The 21,417-nt window shown below is 46.9% G+C and overlaps 1 long non-coding RNA gene across 1 annotated transcript; it reads right to left on the bottom strand.

The window, feature by feature from the left end:
• Positions 1-3,611: 3,611 nt before the first annotated feature.
• LOC143443175 (uncharacterized) lies at positions 3,612-15,944 on the bottom strand. Its single transcript, XR_013111940.1, has 3 exons — positions 15,606-15,944; positions 4,571-4,770; positions 3,612-3,785 (listed from the first exon to the last, which is right to left on the bottom strand). It is a non-coding gene; the product is annotated as an uncharacterized LOC143443175 (long non-coding RNA).
• Positions 15,945-21,417: the final 5,473 nt, after the last annotated feature.

Here is a 21,417-nt window from a genome sequence, read left to right as displayed (position 1 = left end):
GTATTTGTTACAACTGTCTGGGAAATCAATGAGGGCTTACTTACCTTTATGGAAAACAATAACCAACAACAACAACAACAACAATGACAGAGTGGGCAACCTGTGGAGAGAAAACAGATGCAGGATCTCCACAGCTGCTCAAAGGATGCCTTTTCTTAGCATCTCTTTTCTGTGTCCTCAGGATCAAAACTAGAAGCACATCTGCTTTCCATGGCCAAGGCAGTGCCCCAGGCATCTGCCACATTAGCTCATGGCTTCCGGAAAGATTCTCCTAGAACTGTGAGTAACCCCCCCCCCCCCCAATCCTCCATGCCCACGAACCCCCCTGCCAAGACTTTTCTGTTCTCAGCTGTACCTTTGCACAGTTGCAGGGCCTGGGTGCCTCGCAGCTTCAAAGAGACTGTGTTTCTTCTCCCAGGCAGCTGCTGGGGAATGAGGTCAGGCATGTGGAGGATGGATAGAATTTCAACTTGGAGATATGCTCAAGAATCTGACTCAAAGTTAATAAATTGTTCAGATCAGCTGCCGGGCATTAGTGGGGGGACTGCAGGAGTCTGAAGATAAACCCTAAAAACATGTGGGACCTGTTTGGGTGACCTCTTGCTAGAAAGGGGGGGGGGGTATGTCCCTGTTTGGAGAGCTGGGGATGTGGGTTTGAACTCTATGGGAAGATAGATACAGCTTTGCTGGGCTGTATTGGAGATGGGTGGCACATCCTGCCTACTGCATCCTTCTGTGTGTGGGAGTCCCACTGCTTGATTGCTGACTCCGGGTCTTCTTCTGGCTGGTGGTTGAAGCTCTTTTAGGTGGATACCACTTCAAGCAGTTTAAACTGTTCTCCTCTTGGTGGTCCCTCTTCAGAGAAGCATCTCTCGGGGTATGAGGGTCAAGGTAAAGGTGGGTGGTAGTATATAGGTCTGGTAGCCACTGTAGAGGTCAGGGAGGTACTGGCCTGGGAGGCACTCTGAGGTTGGCGGTCAGTCTAAGGATCTGAAGGATAAGCACAAGGAGGGATATTTCTAAGCCATGATAGGGTGGTAGCCTGGGCAGGAAGTGGGTTTCACCTGGGAGGGAATCCTTGGTGGTCACCACAGAAGCTGGGTGGCCTCTTACCATGGTCCTGACCACAGACAGCAGGCGTCCGTCCTAGGTGGTTGGATGGAAAGAAAGCTCCATGATTTATTTCAGAGCATAGGCAAGGGTAGCCTGGGTCCAGCCAGAGGTCCCGAGCAGGGGCGTAAGGCAGTCCATACCAAATAGTGGGATGGAGGTGGAGAAAGAGAGGAAGGGCTGGGGAGAGCATGGAAAAGAGGATGGGAGGGGGGATAAGGAGAAAGAGGGCAGGAAATGAGGAAATATGGGGAAGGAGGACCAAGGAGGGAGACGTGATAGGGTGGGAAGGGGAGATGGAGAGACAGGAGAAGAGTAGAGATGGAGCAAGAAGAGTTGAGATGGGGCTCAGGAGAAGGTGGGGGTTGGGTGGGAAGGGGCTTGCAGAGGAGTGGAGAGGGTAGGGAGGAGTTGTGAGGGTAGGTGGGGAGGGAAGCTAATGGGGAAATGAGGCAGCTGGATGGGGGAGGGGTACTGGGACAGTGGGAAAGAGGAGGGAGGTAATGTGGGAGGGTATTCAGGTGAGCCCAAGGCCACCGCAACAGTCCTCCCTTGTCCCTCTGACTGGGAATTAGCTGAAGACCCACAGGAAGCACAAATGGAAGCCAAACCCAGTGGTGACTTGCTGGTACGGGAACGGCAGCTTCAGTGCCAGCCTTGGTCCACTCAGAGGCTTGCAGGCACTTACTGATGCATTTTAAGGGCCAGAGATTCTGTAGTCTCCTGGGGTTTGCCCAGGAATCCAGCACAGGGCTCTATCCAGCCTCCCAGCAGACACTACTAACCAGTTTATCCTGGCGGTCTAACTGCCTTCCAGGTCCAGAGGACTTGCTCTGCATATTCACAACCCTTCCTGCCTCATCCACAGCCGACCACCCTTAGAGATGAAACTGCCAGAGCATAAGGAGGCCATGGGCCGGCCCTCATGATCATGCTTGGTCCTGCTGCAGGGCAAATTCCACTCTGAGCTGGCTTGCTGTTGCAGCATCAAGAAGCCTTGGTACCAACTTCTGCTATTCCCACAGAAGCAAATGCCGAGTAAGGATATAGAGAAATTTTAGGGGCTTAACTAACTCTGTAATGCTGGATACATGTATGCAGAAGGGTAGAGCATCACCCTACCCAGTCAGACCACAGGTGCCATGTGTTTTGGAAAGGTGGGCACATTCTGGGGATTTCTTCCTCTAGTCTGTGGATAGCACATGACCCCCCAGTCCCCCATGCATGTGTGTGTGTGTGTGTGTGTGTGTGTGTGTGTGTGTGTGTGTATGTATGTATGTGTGTGTGTCTGTATGTCTGTCTGTCTGATTGACCTCTGGCCTCCAGGGGAGAGGCAGGCTCCATGCTCAGTCACATTAGGTATAGGGTTGTACTTGGCTATAAGTATACCTGACTTGTCCATGGTGGAAGGATGGAGAGTTAGCCTCAGCACAACCAAGCTGGGCTAACAGCTCATGAGTAGAGAGCCCCGGCTGCACGGACACTGCATGAGGTCTTATTGCAGCTAGCACAGGAGGCTGCTTATCTGAGTCTGAGTCTGCAGGCATTCAATGCTCTCTCAGCCTTCAGATGGAGTGGCCTGTAGAGTCCTGCTCATCGGGTAGCATTGAGGGCATCTGGTGACCAGTTATGCTCTCAGTAAGATGAGGAACTGTAGGAGTCAACTTGCCTGGGTCACTGGGTGTCCAGATATTTAGTTGTGTTATGTGTGTATGTCAGAGAGTTTGCAGACAGTCCTCACACTTGAGTCTATGGAAAGAAAAGCACCCAGACCTCTCCAATATGGCAGACCTCATACGATCAGTTGTTGGTTGAGCAAAACACAGGGAAGAGGGAACTAACTTCTCCTGCCCACCCACAAGAGAGCTTCACCACCCTTGGATCTGTGCAGGAATAGTAGCTTCTTAGCATTTCTGGCTTGCACATTGCCGAGGATGGGATTTCACAGACTGGGTAATAGTATGAGCCAGTTCTCTCTCTAGATTCTTACTCTGTGGGACTTGTTTCTCTGGAGACCCTGACTACAACTGGGCTTGAAGCCTGGCCCTGTCACTCATGAGTCCTCTGTTTCTCCTTTGCCAGGACAGCATCAGGCTGCACCCCGGTGGTTCGCTGCTGCTCTGAGGATTTCAGAGCGCATGCAGCCACAGGCTGTATGCTCCATGAAGCTGTCGCAGACTTGTGATGTATGTCACAGAAGTGTAAAGGGTAGCACTGGTTCCCACCAAGGGAGGCCACAATCGGGGGGCCCTGTGGTGACCCGGAGGAATCCAACATGTGTGACTGTCACACTTCACCTTCAAAGGCAGCCAGAGAATCAGCTAACCTGAACCCATAAACACACTCCTAGCATGGAGGCTTAGTCTCTGAGGATGTCTCCACATCTTCCTGCTAAAAGGTCTCTCAAAATTTCTGCAGTTAAAGCATTAGGTGTTCTTCCAGATTCATGCTGTGACTTCATTTGGCAATAAAGTCTTTTGGGAATAACTAGAGGCAACAGAGATCTTTAGGGCAGGTTGTAATCAGTCTGCTTGGTGTCATTAAGAGAGGGGCACATTTTTAGGAAGGTTGCGGACCAAGTGACCTGGAGGAGTCATATGGAGTAGATACCATCTTCGAGGCAGAAGATCACCTTTACTCCATGTCAGCACATCAGTCCAGACCTAGATATCCACCTTCACAGGCCAAGGTAAACAAACAAAACAAAACAAAACAAAAAACAGCCCTATTATTATTTTCTGTCCTTTGGGTTCTCCATTGTGACACTACTACCTTCTTCTTTGAGCATTTTTTTTTTTTTTTTTTTTTTTTTGTAACAGATCATGGCCATAGCTTATTGTTCAACTTTAGAACATCAGTTTCCTCCAAGACTGAAACATTGTCTCCTCCAGGGAAGCTCCTTTGGTTATAAAGTAAACAACTTATAACAGCTTCAGGAAGTCCCTGAAACTGACAAGATTCACTAAGCTCCTCCCTCTCAATAATAAGAGTTAAAGACAGCTGAGATTCACTGTCATATGAGTCAAGCTGCAAATAAGAATGAGACCAGACTAACTCCCTGAAAGAAGCAGAAGTCAGATGAGCTGCCTGGAAGAGGTTTAGACCAGAGTCTGTTGAAAGGGACACTTTTCCACCCTTTGAGCTGACAGCAGACTGTGCAGTGTGTTTCAGGTTCCCAGGTTTATGAACCATGCAGGGGTGGGCTTTGGTGATGTAGCTGTCTTTGAGTCATTTCTCTTCTGTAAGTAACCCCTCACCCATATTCCTATAAGTGACCTTAATAAAACTCATTGGTTCACCAAGTTGGATTTTGATAGTATCTGTACTTTGGTTTGTCAAGGGGCTCTTCCTTTGGCATGAGTAGTTGTATGTGTGTGTGCAATGTGCATGTGTGCACACACGTGTGCATGTGTGTGTGTGTGCTGCATCTCCCCAGGAAAAGTCTGTTACAAACACTCACCTATTATTTTCCCCAGGAATATGTTGCTTGTGTATCTCAGGGGTCATGTAAATCTTCTCTGTCCACCAAGTGCCCAAGGGGCCCTGTCTGGAACACCATGCTTGTCCACAAAGCTGACACATCCGTTGATCTCTCCCTGATGCTGGTTGGAGTACATACAGCTTTCTCTGGTGTGGGTCTGGGCACCAAGATCACCTCTCCTAAGACAGGATGTAGGAGCTATTATTTCCTGAGGTATTACGTGCCTAGAGGTTGACATTTGGCCTTTTATGCCCCTCTGTCATTCTGTCATGAATTGAAGGTTGGGGAAGAAGCTGTCTCTCTCATAGGCAGACAGAACACCAGGCCATGCTTAAACCTGCTGATGTCACCAGCCAGACCTTCTAATCCCATTCATCTGTTGTGTGAGGTGAACAAATGTCTACTCACCACAGATGGGACATCAGCGACAGGTCAAAGAAATGATTCCAGCTGAGTCGAACTTAGTGAATCTGTAAGCTCACTGGGGTCACTTACAGGACTCATAGGAGCCTAGATAACTCCAAAGCAGTTGGAGAGCCTGTCTCAGCATGGGTGACAGCTCAGAAAGTCTTCATTCATAGTGTTCTCTGCAGGTTGGAGAGACTCATTGCCTTGGCATCCTTGCTGCCTATACAACCTGGGGAGGGGCCATGTGGGTCTTGTGGGTTTTAGGAACTTCCTGTCATTCCAAGTTGTCTTTCCTTCTTGGGGCTTAATGAGCCTCCTCACGGGATGGAATGTTTTCCTGGCATCACTCTTTACCTGAACCTTGGCCAAACATACCGTGTTCATGGTGCACCCTCCCCCACTTCGTGCTCTGCATAACCCCTTTCCACTTTGTGATTAGGACAGGGACCACGTTCCTCCTTATGTCATTCTGCGACAGGGCCTTTGCCTGTGGTTTCTAAGCTCAAAGTCGTTGGAGTACATCTTGAAGTTAGTGGACACACAGGTAAATGCGGATGCAGTGTGGGACAGAGTGCTGTTCCCTGGGGCTCCCTAATTCCCTTTCTGAAACTTCAAGCAGAAATCCTGGTTTATTGCAAGCTCAGAGAGGAAGGGCTTGGATCCTTCATCTGCTACTTCCTAGTTTCCCCTTGGGTGAGTCAGTGAACCACCATGACCCCCAGTTTCCTCTTCTGTAAAACGAGGTAATAAAAATGTTTCCTTCCCTGGGCCCTTGTGAAACTCAAGCTCAGTCATCTGTGGCGAGTTCAGCAGTGAGCTGGCACCAAAGGCCCCCTGCTGCCCAGATCTCTGCTATACTGTACAGTGATGTGGGCCTCTGGGACAGGAAGACTCCCCCACTGGAACCCAGGTCCAGGCCTTGCTATCATGGAAGGTTCTGTGGGTGGACTCTCTATGAGGGAGAAAGGAAAGGCAGGATAGTTGTAGAGGTCACATGATTTGAACTGGGTGTTTCGGAGGCCGCAAGTGATGCCAGCAGCTAAGACATCATGGAGACAAGGAGAGTCTCAGACATCAGGGTTCAAGGTATGGAGGTAGGGGGTTTGGGGAGGCACAGTTCAGAGTGGGCTTGGCTCATGCTTTGTGTAGAGTCACTGAAGGGATCTGGTTGTTGCACTGTGTGGCTTGTGGCATGTCACAGGGAATGTCCAAGAGGAGGGGCAAGAGCCTGGGTGGAGTGGAGGGGTAGGGAGTGGGGGAGCAGGTACCAGAGATGGCCATGTGATGGGGAGAAAGAGTGCTGGCAACCACAGACAAAAACATGTCCATGTGTGCTTTCACAGATGCCAAGTGTTTCTCTCTCTCTCTCTCTTTCTCTCTCTCTCACACACCTCCTCATTTTCCTCCCCATTCTTCCTTCCTTTCGCTTATCTTATCTCTCTTCCTCTCACTCCCACCCTCTCTTTGCCTTCATGACATGGTTTCCTTCCGTAGCCCAGGCTAGCCTAGAACTCTCAACCCACCCGCCTCTGCCTCCCGTGCACTGGGACTACAGATTGTACATCACCACACCTAGCTGAGATTTGGATTTCTACAACCATCTGGCTTCACCATAGCTGTGTGTTTTATTCCGATCAGACACCTCTCATAGCAAGCATTAGCAGTGAATTCACAGTCCAGGAACACCTGGGCAGCTTCCCGTCTTCACAGGCCAGCTGGATCTAAGGAGCTTGCACTCCCAGAAGGCCAGACCAGTCTTAGTGAACTGAATGGAATGAGCAAACACCAGTCACAAGGCCTTGGTGCTGAAAACAGTGTCTCCACACTGAATGGAACTCCGTGTGTGTGTGTGTGTGTGTGTGTGTGTGTGTGTGTGTGTGTGTGTGTGTGTATTTGTGTTGTGGGGTGATTTAAAAGTCCTACATATTTTCAGGAAGTGAGACTGTCAGGTCTTGGCCGGCACCTGATGGGCCTATGGATCTGTGGGAAGAAGTCAATCCCCACAGGGAAAGGAATCATCCTTTCTGCCTTGACCTTGGTCTGCTGGTTACTGGTTTCCCCACTGGTTTCCCTCACCTCTTCCTTTTGCTCTGCACTTTAAGGAGTCTTGCCACCCCTCACTGTGTTGGAGGTGATGTCACTTCCTTTTTTGCCTACTAAGCTGTGAAAGGTTTTTATATGTGTCAAATAAAAATCTTTTACCAGGCCGGGCGGTGGTGGCGCACGCCTTTAATCCCAGCACTTGGGAGGCAGAGGCAGGCGGATTTCTGAGTTCAAGGCCAGCCTGGTCTACCGAGTGAGTTCCAGGACAGCCAGGGCTACACAGAGAAACCCTGTCTCGAAAAACCAAAAAAAAAAAAAAAAAAAAAAAAAAAAAAAAAAAAAAAAAAATCTTTTACCAGGGGTTGGGGCAATAGGTCCGTAAGTAAAGTGTTCACTACACAGCGCGAGGACCCAAGTTCAAATCCCCAGCATCCATGTGAAAAGCCAGGTGTGCAGTGTGCTCTTGTCATCCCAGCTCTGGGGAGGTGGTGGCAGGTGAATTCCTGGGGTTCATTGGTCAGCCAGCCTAGCCTACTTGGTGAGTTCTATGTAGTAAGAGACTCTGCCTCACAAAGCAAGGTGGAGAGAGGATTGTGGAGTGGCATCTGCCTCTGGCCTACACACACACACACACACACACACACACCTACCACACATGCATCCACTATATACATCCACTACACACATCCACACACACCATCCACACACATCACATATACCTGCTACACACACACACACACACACACTCACACACACACCTACCATACATGCATCCACTATATACATCCACTACACACATCCACACACACCATCCACACACATCACATATACCTGCTACACACACACACACACACACACACACACACACACACCTACCACACATGCATCCACTATATACATCCACTACACACATCCACACACACCATCCACACACATCACATATACCTGCTACACACACACACACACACACACACACACACACACACCTACCACACATGCATCCACTATATACATCCACTACACACATCCACACACACCATCCACACACATCACATATACCTGCTACACACACACACACACACACTCACACACACACACACACACACACACACATCTACCACACAGACATCCATACACACATCTACTACACACATCCACACACACCATCCACACACATCACATATACCTGCTATACACACACACACACACACACACATCTACCACACAGACATCCACTATACACATCCACTACACACATTTACACACACCATCCACACACATCACATACACCTGCTACACACACACACACACACACACACACTCACACACACACACACACACACACATCTACCACACAGACATCCATACACACATCTACTACACACATCCACACACACCATCCACACACATTCACACACACCTGCTATACACACACACACAAATCTACCGCACATACATATCCACTACACATATCAACACACACACCCATATCTACAACACACTCACATCTATTACACACACATATCCATTGCACATATCAACACACACACACACACACACACACACACACACCTTTACCAGATATATGGACTACAGTTTCTCTCTCTCTCTCTCTCTCTCTCTCTCTCTCTCTCTCTCTCTCTCTGCCCACAGCTTGTTTTTTTCCCCCTCTTTTTTAGATGGAGCCTTTGAAGCTCCTTTCAGTTTTGTAGAAGTCTCATTTATCAATCTGACAGTTTAAGGCGACATATTTTTTTTTTTCCTGGAAATTTTATACCTTTGGTTTTAAATGTAGGTCTGTGGTTCATTTTGAGTTGCTTTCGGTATGGAGTACGAAGTCAGGATCAAACAAAAGTGTGTGTATCCATGCGTATTTGCGTGTGCACCCCATGTGTGTGGATACTCAGTCACTGTCCCCCGCAGCACTTCTTGGAAAGCAGTGTCCTTTCTCCGATGCCCTGATTTATGGCTGCCTTTATTAGATTTGCCTCTGAATCCTGTTCTGTCCTGCCTGTCTGTGTGCTTTACCACATGGTCTTCATGACAAAGCTTCAGGAGACTTGACGTCAGATAGTGTTGGGCCTCTGACTTTTTTCTTCATACCTGGTGGGTTAGTTTGGGTCATTTGTTATTTTCATATAAATTCTGGAATTAGCAAAATCTCTTAAAATAGAGTATCGAGAGCCCTGGCAAACAAGAGGACCAAGGTCAGTTCAACCACATGGTCTGCTGAGACATTTCACTGAACTGGAGAGAATTATTATATTAGCAAGATTGACCATCCCCTCCACGGCCACCAATTCCAAGAATCCAATATATCTTTCCATTTACTAGGCTTACATATTATAGTTGATTGTGACTCTTTTAAGTCACTAGGTGTATGTGTTCACTGTATAAGATAAAATCAACTTTAAAAATAGCGCTGGGGCCTAAGTGTTAGGGTTATGGCTTAGTGGGCAAGAGCACTCACTGCTTTGAGGAGCTGAGTTCCAACCCCCCTCATCCACAGGCAAAGCTGGGCATGGGTGCACGCGTTGCAACTCCAGCACTGGGGTGGAGCCAGGCACATTCCAGGAGTTTACTGGCCAGCCAATCTAACCCCAAATGGTGAGTTTCCAGTTTAGTCAGAGGTGAGGGATCAAGTGAGAAAAGTTATGATAGAGGAAGACACCCTAAGTCCTCCTTTGGTCTTTACCCATCAGTGCACACAAGGTGTGAGTACACTGCACACAAACACACATATACATACCTATGCTTACAAGCATAAACACATGCCCAACATACACTCACATGCACATGTATCTACTGCATACCCACACACATACACATGTATCTACTGCATACCCACACACATACATACATGTATACAACCTACCACATATACACCTGCACACACCTACACTAGTATATATATGCACATTCACATCCACTAGACACACAATGCATACATTCGGATATACACTCATACACAAATACATTATGCATATACACCACACTTGCCACTCATATATACACACGCACACACAACACTGCACACACATACTGCATGTACACAACACAATACACATTTTTAACTCATTCTACAACAACACATATACACACACTCACACACACCACACACACAGCACAAATATATCATGCATATATATCCAACACACACAAACAGAGCATGCATACACACACACACACACACACACACACACACACACACACACACAGAGCACATACATACGGCACACACACACCACACCTTGTTTGAATGAAGAGAATGTGCTGGAGAGTGGCCTACACTTGAGGAGAGAGGCTACGAAGAGGTTCAACCTTGACAGTTATGGAAGCCTCATGTTCTGGGTGTGTCTGTTCTGTCTCCTCTCCTCAGAACACATTGGTCCCTTCATTTGACTCCCTGTCCTTTTCTAGGGCATGCCTGTAACTAGCCTCAGCCTGACTGAAGCTGACTGTCCCCATGCATGGCCTTTGCAGTGTGTGCTGATCAAGTACTTTCGAACACCCTGGAATGCAGGATGTTTGGTGACACCTTTGCTGTCTGTCTGCACTGGCTTCCGGACACGCCCCTCTGCCAAAGCCCATGACTCTCAAATTCCTTCTATGAAGGTCCACACACCCTGGTATCTGCTTTCTTTTTCTCTTCCTTTTTGGGGTTCCAGGGAAAGGATCTAAGACTGTGTGTGTCTGTGTGTGTGTGTATAAAGGGCAAGTACTCTTCCACTGAGCTACATACCAGCCTGAGTACTTTATATCTCTCATCCCTTACAGTGCCTTATACAACAAAGTGTCAGAAAAATAGTTCTCGCACTGTATGTGTTGTGGAAAGACAGTGACATTGGCCCTGTGACAGTTCTGGGCTCGGGACCATGTCTCGTACACATTCTCTAACTGTTGGGTTTATGGTCATACATGTTAACTGGTTTTGACCTCTCCCTTTTAGAATCTAGAGCGTGCTGCTGGTGGGTACCATTGTAATTTAGCCATGCTTTCTTACCAGACACCAGTCTTGGGCGTGTTCCTCTTTGTACTGGCAGAATTTCATTCAGGTTGGCCCAGAATGGTGTCAGAGATGTTTATGAGTGTGGTTGCCATGCGACAGCACAGTAGGGCATACTGAAGTGAGAGGGTGGCTGGAGTCTGCACGACAAGTCAGTACTACACGGCCACACAAAGTCTCTGGATCCCAGTGATGGAGCATGTGTACATGCCTTCTCCCAGGAGACCTGGTTCTGCCTGACGTTAGAGCAGTCAGACTATTGGTGTGATGTTTAGAAGGCAGAAAGCCGAGAAGGCTGCAAAGGCTGCAAAGGCTGCACTTCACCACACCCGTTTCTCCTAACCAAGGTGAAGGAGCCTCTGATTTTTCTTTAAGGGAAATAACCACACAATATGGTCTCTAAACAGCAAATGGTAACAATATTCAGGGCTACCACAGCACTGGTCAGAGGAGTCTATGTAATTAATCCTAACACTTGAGTATTGTCTGTTCAGGAGGAATACCCCTGACAGCAGAGGCCTCTTAGGGGAATAGCCTACAGGGTGGCATGTACCATGGTGTGGGAGACACAGCCTCCCATAGCCCAGTTCAGAGAAGCCATTTTGGAGACTCCCCCATAGCTCATCCTGGTGCCAAACCTTGAGTCAAATGAAATCCTTCCTTCTTTTTATTGGCTATGAAGGCATTTTGTCATAGCAGTGAGATAAAATAACCAACACAAGCACCACATGTGGCAGGTACTATTGCTCTCTTGTATCACACTTGTCTGATAAAGTTGAACTGATAAATTTGGCATAGCGAGAGACGTAGCAGCATGCATGATAATAACACACGGTGATTATCGATATCCACTGGACAGTAACACGTGTGCCTGTGCTTTTCTCCAGCCCCGTGCACACTCTGGGAGCCACTTAACACCACCAGGACTCCCTCCCTGCTCTCTGCTGTGACAAGGACTCTATTGTTTATCGCTGAACCCTGACCGATACAGTGAGTGACACACACGATTTCTTAACACGAAACCATCGTTGCATTTCTGGACAGAATTCAGCTTGGTCATAGTGTATCCTCTGCACACACACACACTGAGGAAGACTGCAGGCTAACTAATTAAGGCCTTGGGGCCACTTTCTTATGTTGTGAGGACATGGGAGCTCTTCTTATTACAAATTTATCTCCGCAATCTGCTGCCTTGAAACAGAGGCTCTGGAGACATTTCTTCCTTGTTGTGTAGAAGCTCATGTGCCGAGTTCCATTTTTTTTTCCTTTGAGAAATTGCCACGGTTTTCCATATATATCAAAGGCACATTTTGGGGTCAGGGTATGTTTCGTAAATCATTTCATCTGTTTCCCACCCCCACCCCCACCCCCACATGGTTTTCTGTTTCTTTTGAGGTCACTGTTTCAGGCTGCACTTATCTAAATACAACTGCATCCTAGACTGGCCCATTGAAGTCCAATGGCTGACTCTGCTTAGTGATGTGGATGTGGACTTTATGGTATTCTCTGCTGTGCTCATGTTTCCACTCACAGAAAGTACCTGGGTCCTGTTGTTAATCTAATCTGATCTTGTTTTTATTTTAAGTGAATAAATTACTTCACTTTTACTGCATATCAGATCAATTTGGACATGATTTTAATCTTATACTTATTGTTTGTTCAGAAGTATTTTGGGAGTGGGGGTGAGAAGTTGGTTCAGTGGATAAAGTGATTGCTGTACAAACATGAAGATCTTTGTCCAGATTTCTTAGACCCATGTAAGATAAGTCAGGCACGAAAGCACACACCTGTAACTCTAACACTGGGCAGGCGATGGGGTATTCCTGAGACTTGAGGGCAGCCCATCCGACAAAGACTCCATATTCAGTGAGAGACACTGGTCAAACAGTTAAAATGAAGCGTTTCGGGGGAAGACACCCAAAGTCAATCTCTGGCCTCCACACACACATACAAGCATACCTGTACACACAGGTACACACACACACACACTTCTCTTTTGCAAATCCTCTTGATTTCAGCCACTTGTTTCATAGTCTTAATTTTATTTTATGTTCATTTGATCATTGTCCTGGTTGGTTTTAACTGTCAAAGTTGACACGGCCTAGAGTCACCTGGGTAGATTAAGATGAAGAATCGCCTAGATAGGGTTTGTCTGAGAGGGAATACCTTGCTTATTAGTTGATGTAAAATTTTGGCTTTTGTTTATAGATAAGATTTTTATATAATACAGTTTATAGAATTTAAAAAAAGGAAGACTTAGCCTATCATGGTTGGCAGGGAGGCCTTAACTGTCTGAGAAAGCAAAAGCTAGCAGAGAGCAATCAGGCAAGCGGGCAGGCAGTGTAGGCAGTGCAGGCAGTGAGTTCTGGCAGTGCAGGCAGGCAGGCAGTGCAGAGAGTGCAGGCAGGCAGGTAGGCAGTGCAGTCAGTGCAGGCAGTGCAGGCAGTGCAGTCAGTGCAGGCAAGGCAGGCAGTGCAGTCAGTGCAGACAGTGCAGGCAGTGCAGGCAGTGCAGGCAGTGCAGGCAGTGCAGGCAGTGCAGGCAGTGCAGGCAGTGCAGGCAGTGCAGGCAGTACAGACAGCGCCAGCCAACACACACTGTGCTCTCTGCTCTTGACTGTGGATGCGATGTGAGCAACTTCCTGAGTGCCTGCCTTGACTTCCCAGAATGACTGGTTGTTAACTGCAGCTGTAATCTGAATAAGTTCTTCTTTCATATTGATTTATGACAGGATATTTTGTCCCAGCAACTGAAATGAAACTAGAATAGTGACTTAAAGGGATTTTTTTTTTAAATCGAATCATCTTAATACATGTAAATAAGTGATGTTTCCCTTAAGACTGATACTTATTGTTAGCAACAAGGACAGCGGAGCTGAGTGATCCCCACTGAAATCCACGAGTTGTGTGGAATGTGGAGACATTTTGAAAACATAAATATTAATCCTGTTATATGGCGAACCTTATGTGTTTAAAATTAAACATCACTTGGTGTGCATGAGGATCTCCTCCACCCTGGAGACAACCAGACCTTGGGGGCCAGTATTAGCACTGCAGTACATAGCAATAGACCAAACCTCAACAGTAACTAGGTACCAAGTATTCAAATATATAAGCTTATGGGGACCATTCTCATTCAAAACACCACATTGTGCTAGATTCATAAAATGAAACCTTGCTACAAGGGAGGATATATAAGGAAAAGAAAGCACCAAAACTATTGGTGTATGTTTTAGCTACTTGTCTTGTTGCTGTGACAAAATATCCGAAGAAAAGCAACTGAAGGAAGGAAAGGTTTATTTTGTCTCACAGTTGGAAGCTGCAGCTCAGCAAGGTGGGGAATTCACAGTATCAGAAGCGTGAAGCCACTGTTACATTGTATCCTGTGAGGCTGCTGTCACATTGTATCCACAGCCGGTCTCACAGAGGTGAACTCTGGTGCCCAGCTGGCTTTCTCCTTGTATTCTGTCCACGATGCCAGCCAGTAGAGTGGTGCTGCCTACATCTGGGGTGGTCCTCCTTCCTAAAACATCTTTGAAATCTCTCTAGGAGATGTGTGCACAGTGTGTCTCCTAGGTGATTTCAACCCTTGATTAGGTTGATGGTCACAATGAACCTTCGTGGTGCTGATTGCAGTTTCGTGGTGCCTCTGCTGGGGGTTTTGGAACAAGTCACCTGCAGATAAGATGTGTGTGTGTGTGTGTGTGTGTGTGAGAGAGAGAGAGAGAGAGAGAGAGAGAGAGAGAGACAGAGAGACAGAGAGACAGAGAGAGAGAGACACAGAGACAGAGAGAGACAGAGAGAGAGAGACAGAGAGACAAAGGGAGAGACTGGGGTATTTGTGGCTCTTTAATTTTTTTTTCTTGAGACAGAGTCTCCAAGTATAGCCTGAGTTGGCCTCACATTTGTGGCGAGCCTCCTGCCTTAGCTTTCTGAGTGCTGGAATTATACATGTGGGTTACCATGCCTGGCTATCGCTATTTATATTTTGAGTTTAAAATCGTCATATCATCATCATCCCCATCATCATCCCATGTGTATGAGTAAGTATAGGCACACATGGGCTATGGCGCGCACATGTGGAGGGCAGAGGATAACTTTTAAGGGTCAGTTCTGGGGATAGAAGTTGTCAGGTTTGGTAGCAAGTGCTTTTGCCTGCTAAGCCATGTCACTAGTCCAAGACCGTGGTTGTTTTATTGTTATTGATTTCTAATTTTGCAATTTCTGTCTTATAAATAGAGAATATGGTATTGAATGTGAAAGATGATAGAAGATTTCTTTTGGGTCTGAGTGGGTAGTGCACTGTATCTAATGACCTGTCAATCATCTGTCTGTCTGTCTGTCTATCATCTAATCAACCAAGTTTGCAATGATCTATTGTAAGTTAGTCCCGTCCCTCAGCCTCAGCACTGAGTTTACACCTTTGTAGCCATGTTGGCTTTTTTCATGGGTGTTGAGGATTTGAACTCGGGTCGTCGCCCTGCTTGTACACCAAACACTCTTACCCACTGAGCTATCTCCCCAGCCTCAACCCTAAAAGTTTAGGTAGCCTCCTTACTTCCAGATGCCAGTCTGTTCCTGGGGCTGCCTCATGCTTTTGCTGTGCAGCCCCTCAGCTGATCTTTCTTCCACAGCCCTTTGCCTCCAGTGGGAACCAGAGTTACAGCCGATATCTGCGGGTTCAGCAGTCACTGCTGCAACAGGAAATGGAAGTGGCGCGTGGGAGCCCCAGCTGGAGCCATCCTGGAGGCCAGCCCACATGTGTCCCGGGTTGCGAAAACGTTCCCACAGAGTGACTTTGTTTGCCTTTAGCTGGGGGGCCCTGGGTTTCGCCCATCCAAGGCAAGTTTTTACATTTATTTCTTGGCTCCAGATTCCCTAAACCACATTAGCAGTGCGAAATTGGAACTCTCGCACGCATGCGGCGCAGCTCCAAGCTTTGATTTCTCATGGGAAACCTCCTTCCTCCCGTTCAGAACCCCCAGGCGGATGGCAATATTGCTTGACACATCCCTGGATAGGATGCTGTCCTCTCTCAGAGCCTTCCAAGGACAGATGGCTGCCGGGAGGTCCCTAAGCCTCCCTGCTGGCTGCTGGGTCTTCAGTTCTTCACCCATCCCCCAGTGGCCTGGCACAGAAGACAATGGACTTCGTCCCTGTTTGAGTTTGAATCATCCATGGCACCTTGCTCCTCCCTCTTTCTCTTTTGACCCTGACAAAGGTAACTAAATTGTAACTATTCTGCAGGTTTACGCTGCCCATCCCCACCCCTTACCTAGTAGCTATCCACCTGCCTGTTCTGGGCTCTTCCCCGTCTACAGCAGCCTCACCTGTTGTCTACAATAGTGGGGAGTGTGGACCACATCTTTTCTCCCAGCTGCTTCCTCCTCAGGCTAATTTACTTCCTTTTATGTGACATCTGAACACAGAAGCTGTGGAGAACCTCTCTTGGCTGAGAGTTCGGTGGAGGTCCCCAGCTCTGTGCCACGGCTCTGTCTCCAAGTAGCATGCATGAGTGTATGTGCTGCCTTGTATCCTGGTCACTCACCCCTCCCTGGGCACTTTTTTCTCTTCTGCCTTCCCATTCTGCCCCGGTTTGTCAGTGATCCTTACCTGTCTTATCCGGGTCTGTTTTCAGGGGAGGAAAGAGACAAGCAATGTTCTCAGAGACATTGGTACCAGTCAGGGCTAGGGGATCTCGGATAAGCAGAGGTGTCCTGTCAGCATGCACAGGTGGACATGGATTGTTAGGTGATGATCCCACCCCCACACTTCTTCCTAAGACTTTGAACGCAGACACCGTGTCTTCCCTTCCCACACGTGGGTGGTTTCTTCTGACATCTCATTGCTCCTGATTAAACAGTTAGACTCAGTTCCTACCTTAGAACCACGTTTTGAAATGTCACACCTTCCTATTTTATGCCCCTCCAAATCTTTGAAAGTAGAGGAGTTCCTCACTATCGTGTGCTGGGGTCCTTCTATCCCTCTGCCAGGGGTTTTAGATCTTATCAGTTACCATTTTATAGATCTTAGAGGTGCCTCACCCCCCTCTTCTCCTTCCCCTCCCCCTACCATGAGGTCAGGCCTCCCCAAGCACCCCTGCCCTTCACACCTGGGCCCTCTGGAATTCCTGATGCAGCTGAGCAGGGCGCTCCTTTGTTGCCCTGACTGCTTCTCAAACCATGTGGACTCCGGAAGTTCACATGGTTTGCTTTCAGCTGTGGGGAATAGTCCAGCCTTTTCCCCACTGTGGCCTGAGCCACGAGGGGTTGGAAAGCCTGTGGTGCCAGGGTGCTGGCTCTCCTGTTTTGGGAAGCATTTGAGCTTCCCTGTCTGGCTCCTTCTATCATATCAGCCTTCTTAAAAAAAAAAAAAAAAAAAAAAGTCATTTAATTTTAGTATTTAAAAAAAGTAAATGATGAAATTCACCTCCCATACCCTTTCTAGTCCCTCCTCCTGTCCTTTCTCCCACAATTCTCTTACAACTTCATGTGCTTAAAAAAAAAAAAAAAAAAAAAAAAAAAGTTTTACTTTGTGTGTATGAGTGTTTTGTCTGCTTGTATATATGAGAACCACATGCACTTGGTGCCTCTAGAGGACAGACTATGGTGTGGAATTATATGTAATTGGAGTTACAAACAGTGTGAGCTACCGTGTGGGTGCTGGGAACTGAACCTGGATCCTCCGGAAGTGCAGCATGTGTGTTTACCTACTGAGTTACCCTCTAGCCCTTGCTGTGATTTCTCTCTCTCTCTCTCTCTCTCTCTCTCTCTCTCTCTCTCTCTCTCTGTCTTTTCTTCTTCTTCTTCTTCTTTTTTTTTTTTTTTAAAAAAAAACCTATTGAGTCTACTTAGTGTCAAGACCACATAATGAGTCATAGGCTGTGGGAAAATCAAGCTGGTAACAACCTGGAGGTTTTACCCCTAAATACCATCTTTTGTAGTTCTTGAAGGTGATATGCACACTACTGGTTGAGAAAAGAAATCATCTGCTTTACCCAGCTGGGAACCCTGGGAACTCCAGTAATAACTGACCTAGTTAGACATTCCACTATTGCTGGTGCAATTGTAGGTGATTGGTCTGGTGCTGCATGTAGTTAACCGGTTGACCCTGGACACCAAGTGATCAAGTGATACAATGTAACCTTGCTCCCAGAGTTATCCCTGGCCAACAAAAGGATAAATCCTGTGATTGGGTAATAGATAGAGGTAGGTGGGGTTTTAGTGACCTGGTTGGCTGCAGGTAGAGATGGGAGAGAAGAAAGGACAGGGAGACTAGAGGAGGCCGCCATGAGAGGAGGTGGACCATGAACATGTGGCCAGGGAAAACAGCAAGTAACAAGGGACATATGGCTGGGGTGTATGTTAGAACAGCTCCTGGGCAGTGGTGGCACACGCCTTTAATCCTAGCACTTTGGAGGCAGAGGCAGGAGGATTTCTGAGTTTGAGGCCAGCCTTGTCTACAGAGTGAGTTCCAGGACAGCCAGGGCTAGACAGAGAAACCCTGTCTCGAAAAACCACAAAAACAAAACAAAACAAGAACAGCTCCAAACCTGCCCAATCTAAGCTTATAGCTTGTAAATAAAATACCTGGGTTGTCATTTTCTTGTTCTCAGAAATACTTTGAATTATAAAACATTATTGTGGTTTTTGTTAGTACCCTGGGTAAAATAATTTTTATTGATTTCATTTTAAACTTCAACGTTTGTAGTGAGTTAAAATGTCCAACATAATTATAGGTTATATTTATTTTCATATTGTAAAATGCAAGTTAATCTGTTGAACATTTAAAAAAAACTGCATTCCTTTTTGAGAATTTCATATATGAGAACTGTATTTATATAATTTTTCCCTTTCTCTCCTTCCTCCCACTCTTCCCAACCCCCCATATTTTCAAATACATCTTATTATTTAATTATTGTTCATATATGTATGTATATATGTATACATGTATAAGTATATATGTATATACAAATACTGATAAATAAAGTGTTTTGGGAACATTGAAAAAAAAAATACCTGGATTGTGTGTCTTTTATACGGGCTAGCAAGACTTTATAATTCATTTTACACGCAAGAGTGGCATGAAGATTATGGGAGTAACCAATCATTTTTAATGATTGGATTTAAGAACCACTCCACAAGAAAAAACATGTATCCCTGATATGGCTAACGGGGCCAAGATCCCACGGCTGTCTGGGTCATAGGCCCTTGGGGAAAATCTACAACTATTATTCTTTTAAGTGACCATAGTGTTTAGCTGATCCCAAAGTATTTATCCAAATAATCATAGATTAGTGTGTCTCACCCCTCCCTCAGAGAAGCATCTTTTTGCTGTAAATGATTGTTAACAGAGACCTACAATTGGTCAGTGTGCAGCCAACATGAGACGGAGAAGTTCTCAGCTCTAAATGGCACACCAGCCTTCTTATCTCCACTTAGGGCATCGCTCTTTGGGGGGGGGGGGGCATGGAGTACCACATCACCTCTTCCATTCTAATAATAATGCACAGGGTTTCTCCTAAGTTGGGGTCAGCAAATAGTCAGAGCTATGCAACTTTCAGAGGCTGCAGATACCATCCGAACACACGTCACCTGACACGTCCGTCACCTGTGTCTGTTTCTATGGAGTTAGCTGGAGCTGGTAGCAAGCTGGTTGTGGGTGTGTGTACGCTAAAGATTTGCAAGACAAGGTGAGTTATCTTCTGACCTAGTAACCATCAGTGACTACTCACTAATCCTGGAGTTCTGGAAAGGGTGACTATACCTTAGAACAATGACTAAACCCTGACATTAAAGGACAAACATGTCAGTCTCACTGTTGACCTGTAGGTTGGTTTTGAGACTCCGTAGTCCTTTCTGTCAGTGAGCTGCATTGACAAATTGTGATTCCCCAAAGAGGAGAGGGTCCCATGGAAAGAGGAAGATGGATGCAGATATCGGACAACACAGGCTTCAAAGTCATGCTTATAAATGTCCCTGAATAGGACATATCCCCTCATAGCCAGGCAACAGGACACCCAGTACACTGAATCAGGAACCCCCACAATACACATCTTCATTTCCCTCCTGCCCAGATTCCTGGGCAGCGCTTGGTAAGTTCTCATTAAAAAAAAAAAAAAAAAAAAAAAAAAAAAAAAAATGAGCTTATGGGGTTTAGGCAGATGGCTCAGAGGAGCACTTGGCATTCGAGTATGAGAGCTGGGCATGGTGGCACTTGTTCATAATCCCAGTGCCTGGCAGGCTGAGACAGACAGATCCCTGTGTAGCTGAATTGGTGAGCCCCAGGCCAGTGAGAAAACTTGTCTCAGACAACAAGATGGATGACTCTGGGAGTCTCACCTATCACACTCCTGTGACCTGTTCAGTTGCTAGAGGGAGTGCTTGGTCTCCCTGGGGATTGGGATAGTTACAGTCTGGCCTATGGGCAGCACTCAGACCTCCCCTCCCTGCTTCCATCTGCTTTCTGAAACCGTAACATAATACCTGAAGCAGGTATTTATTATAAAGAAGGGAGGCTGGGATTCAAGATCAGTGCAGATATGTGCTAACCACGGTGTGGGTACCACATGGTGGGGGCTGCCCTGGGGGTTATGGAGAAAGAGTCTCCCAGCAACAGATTCAGGGAAACACACCAGTCAGGAATGCTGGAGAGATCCTTTTTCAGAGGTGCCAGGGTGTTGAACAGGGTGTTGCCAGGGTGGGAGGTGGCGCAAGAGAAAGCCAGGAAGAGTCTGTTAGTCTGTTAGTGCCTGAGGGACACTGAGTAGCCGTCTGCCCTGTTGGCCTGTGTGGACATCCTGTTGTGGGTCATTGGTACTGGACCATGAGCTTCTCTGCCAGCTTAGAAGCTGGGCTGCAGAATGAACGCTGCTGAGGAAAGCTTAGGCAGCCCACTATTAATCTTCTCAGCACGGCCCCTCCAGATTCCCAGCAGCTCTGGAAAGGCAGCTCGTTCTCTACAGAGTGGTTAAGGTCATGGAACAGTACTTCTTATCAGCAAATATTTACACAGAATTTAAGAGAATTAAAGGCTATTTTCTTCATCTCTCACTGTCCAGGATCCTCGGTTCCTGCTCTGCCAGGCGGAGCTGTTCCCTGGAAATGTTTTTCCTTTTAGGACTTCCCGGAGTGGAGTTGCAGGGGGGTGGGGTGGTGATGTCTGTTTAAGGCAGTGCTGCTTAGTGCCATGTTTTCCTGGGAATCCTCTTCAAGGGAATGGCATGGTCCAACTTTATTTTTTAAAATGCAGAAATATACCAGCATTATACCCTCCCCTGCTTTTATTTACAAGAAGGAGATATCGGCAATTCTATGCTTCCAAATGCTTGCTTTCTAAAATCTGTGATGCTCTTCATCACCCCAGTGAGC

The sequence above is a fragment of the Arvicanthis niloticus genome, chromosome 8, assembly GCF_011762505.2.
Source record: "Arvicanthis niloticus isolate mArvNil1 chromosome 8, mArvNil1.pat.X, whole genome shotgun sequence".
Taxonomy (NCBI): Eukaryota; Metazoa; Chordata; class Mammalia; order Rodentia; family Muridae; genus Arvicanthis; species Arvicanthis niloticus.
The sequence above is the reverse complement of the archived record's forward strand: the minus strand, read 5'-3'. Positions and strand labels throughout refer to the sequence as shown.